This window comes from Gopherus evgoodei, chromosome 4, assembly GCF_007399415.2.
Source record: "Gopherus evgoodei ecotype Sinaloan lineage chromosome 4, rGopEvg1_v1.p, whole genome shotgun sequence".
NCBI lineage: Eukaryota > Metazoa > Chordata > Testudines > Testudinidae > Gopherus > Gopherus evgoodei.
In genome coordinates, this window is record NC_044325.1 from 22374928 (window position 1) to 22386999 (window position 12072).

The window sequence follows — 12072 nt, forward strand, 5'->3', positions numbered from 1 at the left end:
TATTTGACCCCCTTTATAAAAAATTTGGTGCCACTACAGGACCTTGGTTGCAACAATGATCTTTACAGTCCCAGTTCATGTGAATAATGTCACACAAGCACAGGAGCGTGGAGCAGTAGCACATGTTTTTGCACCTTGCCCCATCAATCTGCCATGACTCATCTGGATGAACTGTATGTCTCATCAGCATTGTAATCATCACAACAAATCTCTAGAGGCCAAGAAGGTAAGTTGGCCTCCTGAGTCTTAGCTTCTCTCAGGGTGTCAGTTATGGAGCCTATTGTGGTGACAGGTTAGCAACATAGACTCCTATCTCTAGGAACTGAACTGCATTCACCAACTCATTTCACAGAAGCCCCCGAACAGCCTTCAGCCGGCAATAGCTCTCAGTCACTACAAGTCAGGGCTGAATTTGGACCAGTGACATGGGGAGGAAAGACTCTAGAGCCCATTTGAACCATCAATGCTACGGAAGTTGGTTGTGCTGTAGACATGTCCCTCTGGAATGGCTTGGATTGATTGACATCAGGATGTTATTTCCCCACAAGCACATAACACAAGAGGTGGTTTCTATTCCTTCCCAGGAAAAGTTTGAATGGATTTTATATAGAAACTACTAAAGATTTTTTTATAAGTCAACATTAAAAGAACAAATTTATTTCCATTTATTTAAGCTATTGGTTCTCTATTTTTTCAGTTGTTATTCTCATTGCATACTTGTATGTGTGTTTTCCTTCTGTACCGTGATCATTTCCATTTCACTTTTTGTTGTTGTGGTTGTGTTGAGATTGCTAGACAACCTAGTACTAGAGCAAAACTTACACCAAGAACAACCTCCAGTACAGACTCACACTGTATTATGTGACTTGTTTAAAATCCAACCTTTTCAGCACAACTATAATCACCCTTTAGTTAAAAGCCAGCCCTAACTTGGAAAATGATCTGTAAGTGGTTTTATAAGACAGATGTGAAGAAGATGCAAACACTGGCATACATTAGAAAATGTACTCAAGACTGGATTAGTATGGAGCTAATTATAGCCTAGAAAGGAATGTAATTCTGCTAGGCAAGATACAGCAGCTCATTCCATGTGGTAAAATGCGTGTGTGCGCGTGCACACACACACACACACACGCACGCACGCACACACACACACACACACACACACACACTCTTCCAGTGGTTATCAGTGGGGGAAAGGGAGGACTTTATTGTTTCCTAGCGCTGTTAGAGTCTGCCACTTTCAAACACAAAACCTTCACCATTAAACCTTTATTAATCCTTGCTTCTGATTTCCCCGTGTGGGTCATTTAGCATGAGTTAATGCTAAGCTTGCAGGAGGGGGCAGTAATAAGTAAACCACTAATCTTTGATTTTAGCATAGACTTCTCAGTGTGCTAATTCACAACATGTTCTTTCTTGTCTTTCTACCCTGCTGAGATAAAAGGCCCATTACTCCATCTGTGGAGGTAGTCATGAGTGGCAGCAGCCAGCTTACCATGGAGGTATGTGGTTATGCAAGCACAGCACTAATGCTTACATAGTAAGACACCTTCTTCGCTTCTCTGGGCTTAGGGTCCCCCATCAGGAGGGGGCAGGGGAGTCTGGAGTAAATCAGTCCCACTCAGCAGAGCCTTTATGCCTCACTTGGGTTTTATTTTTCAATATTTACAAGGTGGGCCTCAGAGTAGGCCCAAGGCGCACTCTTCAGCCAAACACTAAGAACCAAGTTCCCAACACAAAATGGGAATTCCTCTCCCGCTTCATCTCTGGGGTGTTGCCTTGTTATGCTGGCCCCTGGGTGCCAGTCCTTCCCCAAACAGTCCATTAACTCAGTTGCTTCCTTTATAGGAAGAAGAGCAGCCTTCTACACAGGAGCAGCCTTTTCACCCTGCTGCAGCTCATCTCTCATCTCTTCTCCCTCTCTCTCACAAGAGGAGGGTTTTTTAAAGGTCACAGGCAGCCCTTAATTGAACTCAGATGTCCCTAGCTGACCAGAGGTAACCTCTTTTCAGCTCAGGGGGAGAAGGACCTTTACCCTTCTAGGGCTGATATACGTGCCTTCCTGCACTGTTCCTGTTCCGTGCTGTGAGCAGGGCCAGTGCAAGAACATTTCATGCCCTAGGCGAAACTTCCACCTTGTGCCTTCCCCTGTCCCCAAGCCCCCACCCTGAGGCTCCCCCCCATGCCAGCTCCCCCCTAGCCCTGAGGCGCCCCCCTGTAGCAGCTCCCCACCCCCCTTTGCTCTGAGGCCCCCTCCGCCCCAGCTCACCCCTGCTCCGCCTCCTCACCGAACACACCGTCACTGCTTCACTTCTCCCGTTTTCCAGGCTTGCGGCGCCAATCAGCTTAGGCGCTGCAAGCCTGGGAGGCAGGAGAAGTGAAGCAGCCACGGCATGCAGTTCCCCTGCATGCCGCGCCTCCTTTACTTGCTGCAGGCGGCCCTCTCTGTGCTCCCCTGCCCCAGCTCCCCCCTTCTAAATGCCGGTGGCGACCGGGACGGCCGAAGATCTGGCCACTGCGGTTGCTGCTGAAGAAAATGCCGCCCCCCAAATCCTAGTGCCCTAGGCGACTGCCTAGGTTGCCTAAATGGTTGCACTGGCCCTGGCTGTGAGATTAGCTATTGAGATGTCTGAGCTGGTGAAATCTGCTCCTGCACACAAGAAGGGCTCCAAGAAAGGGGATAAGAGGTGCTTCAAGACCAGGAAAGGAGAGTTACTCCATTTACGTCTTCAAGGTGCTGAAGCAGGTTCACCCTGACACCGGCATCTCTTCTAAGGCCATGGGCATCATGAATTCCTTTGTCAATGACATCTTCGAGTGCATTGCTGGGGAGGTGTCCCGCCTGGTGCATTATAACAAGCGCTCCATCATCACCTCTCGGGAAATCCAGACCGGACCACCGTGCGACTGCTGCTGCCCAGGGAGTTGGTTAAGCAGGCTGTGTCTGAGGGCAGCAAGGCTGTGACCAAGCAGACCAGCTTCAAGTAACTGGTCTTTGTGCTCCCCGAGATACGTCAATTTAAAAAAACCCACTCTCTACCACTTGTCCCGCCTGACTTTAGAAAGACATGTTGGGTGAGGTAATATCTTTTATTTGCCCAACTTCTGTTGGTGAGAGATAGAAACTTTTGAGCTTACATGGAGCACTTCTTCAGGTCTGGGAAACTAATTCAGAGTGTCACTGCTAAATGCAAAGTTTGTGTAAGCTCTAATGCTTTTCTCTCTCACCAACAGAAAGATATTACTTCATCCACCAGGTCTCTGGGACCAACACTGCTACAACAACACTGCATACGGTCTGACTTTGTCACACTCGTTAAACTTCTGTCAAGGGAATAGGGGATATTAGCTTTATTAGCATGACTGTACTTTTAAAACAGCCTTTTAGTAAATATTCCAAAATGGGTTGCTTTGATAAGGTAACATTATGTGAAATGCTGTAATAAAGCCAGGCAGACACACCAGGGTACTTCAGTGAAATAAAAGACTAGAAGGAAAAGACAGATTCCTTTTCTGCTAGGGCATTCACTCTTCAGCTAAAATATTCAATTAAATTGTACTTTAAACATGGCCGAAACTTGACTGAATTCCTTGTCAAGGCAGAAAAAGGGGTCCTAGGTTGAGTCAGTCTGCCAGACAGATTGCAAATACATACAAAACGATGTGCTCTGAATTAGCTGTTAGCACTCAAGAAAGAGATCTTGGAGTCATCATGGATAGTTCTCTGAAAACATCTGCTCAATGTGCACTCGCAGTCAAAAAAGGGAACAGAAAGTTAGGAACCATTAGGGAAGGGATAGATAATAAGACAGAAAATATCATAATGCCACAGTACATCCACACCTTGAATACTGTGTGCAGTTCTGGTTGCCCCAGATTTTATATATATTATTTATATTTATATATATTATATATATTTATATTATATATAAAATCAGAAAAAAATACAGGGAAGGGCAACAAAAATGATTAGAGGTATTTAGGGTGACCAGACAGCAAGTGTGAAAAATCAGGACAGGGGCTGGGAAGTAGTAGGTGTTTATATAAGAAAAAGCCCCAAATATCAGGACTACCCTATAAAATTGGGACGTCCGGTCACCTTAGAGATATTGAACAGCTTCCATGAGGAGACAGAAAAAAGACTGAGACTGTTCAACTTGGAAAAGAGATGACTGAGGAGGAATATGAGAGATGTCTATAAAATCATAACTGGTTTGGAGAAAGTGAATAAGGAAGTGTTACTTACCCCTTCACATAACACAAGAACCAGAGGTTACCTTGAAAACTGGAGTAATAGAAACAGGATGAAATTTAATAGTTCAAAGTGCAAAGTCATATACTTAGGGTCTAACAACAAGCATTTTTGCTATAAACTGGGGACTGAAAGTGACAGTGGAGGAGAAAGACCTCGGTGTATTGGTTAATCACACAATGACTATGAGCGACCAATGTGATGCAGTCGTGAAAAAGGCTAATGCAGTCATAAGACACGTCAGGCGAGGTATTGCCAGTAGAAATAGGGAAGTGTTAGTGCCATTATTCAAGGCACTGGTGAGACCTCATCTGGAATACTGTGTGCTGGTCTGATCTCCCATGTTTAAGAAAGCTGAATTCAAACTGGAACAGGTGCAGAGAAGGGTCACTAGGAGGATCTGAGGAATGGAAAACTTACCTTTTGAAAGAAGACTCAAGGAGTATGGCTTGTTTAGCCTATCCAAAAGAAGGCTGAGGGGTGACAGGATTGCTTTCTATAAACATCTCAGAGATAAATACTAGGGAGGGAGAGGAATTATTTAAGTTAGCGCCAATGTAGCCACAAGAACAAATGGATATAAACTGGCTATCAACAAGTTTAGGCTTCAAATTAGATGATGGTTTCTAACCATTGGAGGAGTGAAGTTCTGGAACAGCCTTCCAAGGGGAGCAGTGGGGGCAAGTTTATGGAGGGGATGGTAAGACATTACTGCCAACAATTGCATGTAGCTGATCTGCAGCAATATCTCCAATGGCCAGAGATGGGACACTACATGGGGAGGGCTCTGAGTTACTACAGCAAATTCTTTCCCAGGTATGTAGCTGGTGGGTCTTGCCCACATGCTCAGGGTCTAACTGATGGCCATATCTGAGGTCAGGAAGGAATTTTATCCTGGGTCAGATTGGCTGAGACCCTGGGGGTTTTCACCTTTTTCTGTAGCATGGGGCACGGGTCACTTGCTGGTTTAAACTAGTGTAAATGGTGGATTGTCTGTAACTTGAAGTTTTTAAATCATGATTTGAGGACTTCAGCAACTCAGCCAGAGGTTATGGGTCTATTGCAGGAGTTGGTGGATGAGGTTCCGTGGCCTGAAATCTGCAGGAGGGCAGACTATTGGCATAATCTTTTATGCATTGAAGTACACAAAAGCCTTATGAGGTAGGCATTATCCCCACTTTACATATGATCTTCATGATGGTTCCTTCTAATCTTAAAGTCTATGAGTCTAAATTAATAGGAAGAAAGAGGGGGACAAAGCCAAGAGGAAAGAAAGAACGTGATAAAAGGGGAGCCATTTTGCCAGGTTCTCTCTCTTCCACCTGCATCTACAGACACCATCACCACCAAGCAAGTGAAACGCTGATCAAAAGAGAGAGCCTGACTGAAAAGTAACTAGCCAGCCTGTGGTGAAAAGCATCTAAGTTTGTAAGGACATTGAAAGTGTTAAGATCAGCTTTGAATGCATTTTGCGTGACCAAATCTGACTTGTGTTTTGACTTACAATCACTTAAGATCTATCTTTATAGTTAATAAATTTGTTTGTTTATTCTACCTGAAGCAGTGTGTTTGGTTTGAAGTGTGTCAGAGGCTCCCCTTGGAATAACAAGCCTGGTACATATCAATTTGTTTGTTAAATTTACAAACTTATATAAGCTTGCAGCGTCCAGTGGACATCACTGAACACTGCAAGATGGAGGTTCCTAGGGTTGTGTCTGGGACTGGAGATATTGGCTAGTGTCATTCGCTTGCAAGTAGCTGGGAGCAGCTTACATGCCAGAGGCTGTGAGTGAACAGCCCAGGAGTGGGGGTTCTCACAGCAGAGCAGAGTAAGGCTGACTCGCAGAGTCAGCGATTGGAGTGGCCTAGCAGATCACTGATCCAAATACCAGAGGGGAACATCACAATTGGCTACTGTCAGAAGACAAGATACTGGGCTAGACTGACTGTTGGTATGATCCAGTATGGCCGTTCTCATGTAAATTTGCAGAGCATGGAGAAAACAGTCACTCTAATCCTCAAACTCCAGCAGATCCTGGATAGTCTTTCCTTAAACTCAGGCTGAGCTTAGTAATAACAGTATTTAGCTGTGCCATATGGACGTTGACTAATTAACCCTCACAAAGCAAGTATCACTACCCCTCTTTTTCAGATAGAGAAGCAAAGATCAATACAAAGTGACTTGTCCAAGGCTTTATAACAAGTCAGGCCCAAGCCAGGATTAGAACCAAGTGCCTGCTGAGGTCTAAGCCTGAACTCATTCCTCCAGCCCACCCTCACTGGTGGTGAGATGCTCCCAGCACTTGGTGTGAAGTGATGGGGTCACCTATTTTCCACTCTACAACCTCTGCACAAGAGAAACACTACACAAGAAATTGCTGTGATGCTCTAACATCGCTAATACTGTTGTCAGACAGACAAAACCCTTCACCCAAGCCTGTCTCTCACACATTGCACTGGGCTAGTGGTTAAGGAAGTATTTTTGTCCCAGATGATTTGGAATTCCATCCTCCAGCTTTAGTTTGCTTCTCCTCTCACGATTAGAATAAAAATACAACCCTCAAGAGAGCTCTGGTTCCCCACTTCCCTTCAGAAACAGGAAGTATTTCAGGAATCTCTCTCTCTCCAGGGACAAAAAATACCTCAGGAGGCCTCCGAGCCAGTAAGTGGAGAACAGCTCTGCATATTGGGAAGTAACTTTCCTTCCCTTCAGAACCAACCTCTGAGTGTTGCCAGTGATTGTAACATTCCTCAGGCCTTTCCCTGTGTCTGTGTGTGTGGCTGGTCTGTGCCCAGAACATTTAAAAACAATGATCTGTAGATCTACTTCCGGTCTGATGCAATGTTACCACATCCTATGTCATAACAGCCTGTGGCATCTTATGGTAAGAGCGGCAAGTTGCAACATCAAGGGGGAAAAATATTGTGAAAGGTGGCAATGTGGTCTAGTGGCTAGAACAAAGAGTCAGGACTACTAGGCTTTCTGCTTTATTTAGCCATTTAATCATGTGACTTTGGTAAGTCCCTTCACTCTGTGACTCAGTTTCACCATCTGTAAAATAGGGATGACAAATGCCTATTTCACTGAGTTTGAGGATGCTTAACTAAATGTTCATGAAGAACTTAGAGAGCTTAACCTATTAAGATCCTTCATGACTCTGCCTTGTTATCTATCATACTTATTTCACTCCTAATACCTTAGTATTTGAGCTCTTCATAATCTTTTATGCATTGAAGTACACAACAGCCTTAGGAGGTAGGCATTATCCCCACTTTACATATGGGAAACAGAGGCATCTAGTAATTAAATGACTTGGCCGTGGTCAGACAGGGAGTCTATGGCAGATCCCAGTTTCTCAAATCCTAGGCTAATCACTGGACCATCCATCTTTCCAATCTTTATATCCACATTTTATATCGTTTGGCCCCTCTGCTCTGCCTCTCTCAGATGGCTTTGTGCTTCCTCCCATGCTACTTCTTACAGAGTTAAGAGGGGGTGTTACTGATCTGTAAGGCCATGACCCTGTCCTTCTTCACATCCCTTCTCAAGACCCACGGCTGCTTTGATGCCTGCAAGAAATGAGCCAGTGTTTAGTGGCTGAGCTGAGGGGTTGTTGAGGAAAGCTGATATTTGTGTGATTATAATTTATCAACTATAAAATTTTAAACCAAATTGTATTTCAGAACTGTACCTACTTTATTATCTCACTCTCTCACTGCCTGTAGCTCTTGGATGGTCAGGTTTTTGGTGCAGGGCCTGTATTCTGTGAGCCCAATCCTGCAAAGTGTGGCTGATGGAACCTCTCACCATTCATAAAGTTAAATATGTGTTTAAATCTTTGCAGGATCAGGGTCCTGTCTGTACAACATCTAGCACAATGGGCACTGATCCTGAGCAGGATTGTGGTTCGATAGTTCCAATATAACCAATAGACAAGAAGAATGCGTGATAGAGCACCACTACATCTCTGAGATGATTATTGATAGACGGAACCACAATGTAAAATGAATTGTTCCCCAGCACCTCCACCATTGGGGTAGTTTGTGAGGAGCTAGATAATAGTGCACAGTGGTAGAGAATAGTCAGGGAGAAATCTCAGCATAGGGAAGGTTGTTGTAGGAAACGTGCTGCACAGAAGGGCATACCCCCTGCCAGGTTTATTTTCCTCATTCCCATGGAAACAGAAGCAACGTCCTCTAGCTTTGCTGGTTTTGCCGCTGCTTTTTAAATATAACTCACGCTTACATTCACTTTCGAGTAATGACCCAGTGCTGAAGTGTTTAATCAAGGCTCTTCTGACGTGCCCAGGGTATCAATACCTTTCCTGCTGTAGGATCTGGGACTAGATTTCAAGCGACAATAGGATAGTCAAAGCCACAAAATGGAGAACAGCATATTGTAGATCTGCCAAAGCTATCTAATCAGGGAGCCGACTTGCGTTCCTTAAATGGAAGCAAAGTCAAGCCCTGGCCCAGAGTGTAAAACAAGCTCTGACAAGCCAGTTGTAACTCCCGTCTGCTCTAGTTCAAAGTCACGTTTGCTGAAGCCAGAATAGTAAACAGTCGGCTTTCAACTTTCTATTCTACAGTAAAAAATGTAACCACTTTCCCCTTCCAAAGAGCTGCGTTTCCACTAGCAGGCTGGAGAGGATGTCTTTCAAATCAGAGCACTTAGCTCCCTGCTACATTTGCTGAATACAGGCTTTAGGCTTTGAATGGGGAACGTGCTTTTCTCCCCCTACGGTATCCATTTGCAGATTTGTGACTGTTGGGAGATATAGCTGAATCTCGCAGCTATGTTCTTTTTCATACAAATGAAACAACTGATTTAGTGCATTCCTGTGACTTTCTGCCTGGCTCAGAGCAATGCAGTGAAGCCTAGTGAGCTGGAGGTTGGGGCCTGTTTTGAGATGCTCACAAGAAAGGTGTTGTGGTGGAGCAGTACAGACTATTGCACATCTGGTTTAGTGCCCTTTGGGTGTCGCAGTTTCATTTTGTGCTGCTAACAGAAGTGAGCTCAAGCCCAATTCCTAGGAACTCCCAAGTTGTGGAAATCATGGAGTTAGACAGCGGCAGTGGAGACCTGCTCCAGACAGCTATGCAGACTGTGAGCCACCAGGAACAGCACCAGCGGGGTACTAATGCTTAAGATGGGCCAAGAAAGATTTTGAAGCAGGGGTCTCAAATCACCACGAGGGCCACATGAAGACTCGTACATTGGCCCGAGGGCCACATCACTGACATCTTTTCATATAAAGATACAAAAGCCCCAACCTGCTCTGCCTCCAGGCCCATCTCTACCCCACCCCTTCCGTGAAGCCCTGCCTCACCTCCTCCCACCCCTTCCCTGCCCCCATTCCAACCTCTTCCCTAACGTCCCCACCCCAACTCCTCCCCTCCTTGCCCCTATTCCAACCCTTCCCCAAATCCCCACCCCAACCCGCCTCCTCCCCCCTCCTTCCTGGAGAATGCTAAGCACCACCAAACAGCTGTTTGGCAGCAGGAAGTGCCTTGAGGTAGGCAGAGGAGGAGGGGGATGCAGAACACTGGAGGGGCAAGGGAGGGGCAGGGGGCTTGGTGAGCCACAGCATATAACTCCATGGGCCAGGTGTTTGAGACCCCAGTTTTAAAGCTTGCCTAGGAGCAAGACTCCCATGATGCCTTGCAGTTAAAGTTAAACTAACTTTAAGGAGTGGGTGTTTATCAAGCAGCTAACTTCTAACTTGTTTTGAAATTGTTGCTACAGATATTTTAATAACTGCAAAATATGTTCAAGAGGTACAATGAATAACATTACCCCTCAAAGAAGAATAAATCATGACTAATTGTCACAGATCCACAAGATCGGTGCTATGCGCCCAGCTTCAGAACAGTCTCTTAGAGGAGCCTCTTTGATATTGCAGACCCCCAAGGGGTCTCACTCTGACTTCAGGGTTGGTCACCCAGCCTCACTGGCACTGAAACTGACCCTCTAGGGTGTCCGCACTCCTGCTTCATGTGGTGTGTTCAGCTCAGTGAGTCCAGCTGAGACACACGCCTGGTTAGAGACTGGTATGTGCTTTAGGAAGGATTATAGCTCACCTAGTATTTGCACTGACACCCAAGCAGTGATTTGAAAACAGTAGGGTTTATTAGTCAACTGGAACGTAGCCAGTGGAAGCCCTGAGGTTAGTATAGAAAAATAAAGGTTAAAGCATAGTCCATTCTGGTCAGCCCCGAGCAATTCACCAGCCAAAGTGTAGTGAACTCCATATTTAGGTTCTCGCTGACTTCCTTCCTTAAGTCAGTTCAGAAGCCAACTTTTTATTTCCTCAGCTCACACTCCTTTGTTCTGGAGCTGAGGCCTCTGCTCAGCTTCCCTGATGAGAGGCAGGGAAATCCTCTGTCCTCTGGGTCTTTGGTTGCTCATGTCAATGTTCTGGTGAGTGGTCTTTCCACTGACATGTATCAGCTTCAGCCTGTCCTTTTAATGACCTATTTTGTCTGCTCAGGCAGCTAAGTGACACACACCCCTACATACAGCTATATCTTAGCCAGCCCTGAAAGCAAATGTAATCCTTCCCCAGGCAGCAACACAAAGTATAGGGGAAACCGAGGCACACACATTCATGGAGGTGAATGCCTGGCTGCGAAGATGGTGTCACCAGGAGGGCTTTGGCTTCCTTGACCATGGGATGCTATTGGAGGAAGGACTGCTAGGCAGAGATGGCGTTCACATTTCGAGGAGAGGAAAGACCTTATTTGTACGGAGACTGGCTAACCTAGTGAGGAGGGCTTTAAACTAGGTTTGACAGGGACAGGTGAGCAAAGCCCACAGGTAAGTGGGGAACAAGACCTGGGAGATGGGTTGGAAACAAGAGGAAGCATGGGCTATAATGGCAGAGAGAAAGGAGGGTCAGGGCAAAACTGGGAGGCAAGATCAAACCAGTATCTTAGATGCCTATATACAAATGCGAGAAGTATGGGTAATAAGCAGGAAGAACTGGAAGTGCTAATAAATAAATGCAACTATTATGTTGGCATCATTGAAACTTGGTGGGATAATACACATGACTGGAATGTTGGTGTGGATGGGTATAGTTTGCTCAGGAAGGATAAACAGGGGAAAAAGGGAGGAGGTGTTGCCTTATATATTAAAAATGTACACACTTGGACTGAGGTGGAAATGGACATAGGAGACGGAAGTGTTGAGAGTCTCTGGGTTAGGATAAAAGCAGTAAAAAACAAGGGTGATGTCATGCTAGGAGTCCACTATAGGCCACCTAACCAGATGGAAGAGATGGATGAGGCTTTTTTTAAACAACTAACAAAATCATCCAAAGCCCAAGATTTGGTGGTCATGGGGGACTTCAACTATTCAGATATATGTTGGGAAAATAACACCAAGGGGCACAGGCTATCCAAAAAGTTCCTGGACTGCACTGCAGACAACTTTTTATTTCAGAAGGTTGAAAAAGCTAATAGGGGGGAAGCTGTTCTAGACTTGATTTAACAAATAAGGAGGAACTCGTTGAGAATTTGAAAGTAGAAGGAAGCTTGGGTGAAAGTGATCATGAAATCATAGAGTTTGCAATTCTAAGGAAGGGAGTACAGCAAAATAGAGACAATGGATTTCAGGAAGGTGGATTTTGGTAAGCTCAGAGAGCTGATAGGTAAGGTCAGATGGGAATCAAGACTGAGGGGAAAAACAACTGAGGAGAGTTAGCAGTTTTTCAAAGGGACACTTTTAAGGGCCCAAAAGCAAGCTATTCCGATGGGTAGGTGTCATAAACAGATAGCTAAGGGTTAATGTCTCTTTCACCTGAAGCACCTGACCA

The 12072-nt window shown here is 45.2% G+C and overlaps 1 pseudogene; it reads left to right on the top strand.

Annotated features, from left to right (window-relative positions):
- The first annotated feature begins 2628 nt into the window (after window positions 1-2628).
- On the top strand, window positions 2629-2991 carry LOC115651352 (annotated as a pseudogene).
- Window positions 2992-12072: the final 9081 nt, after the last annotated feature.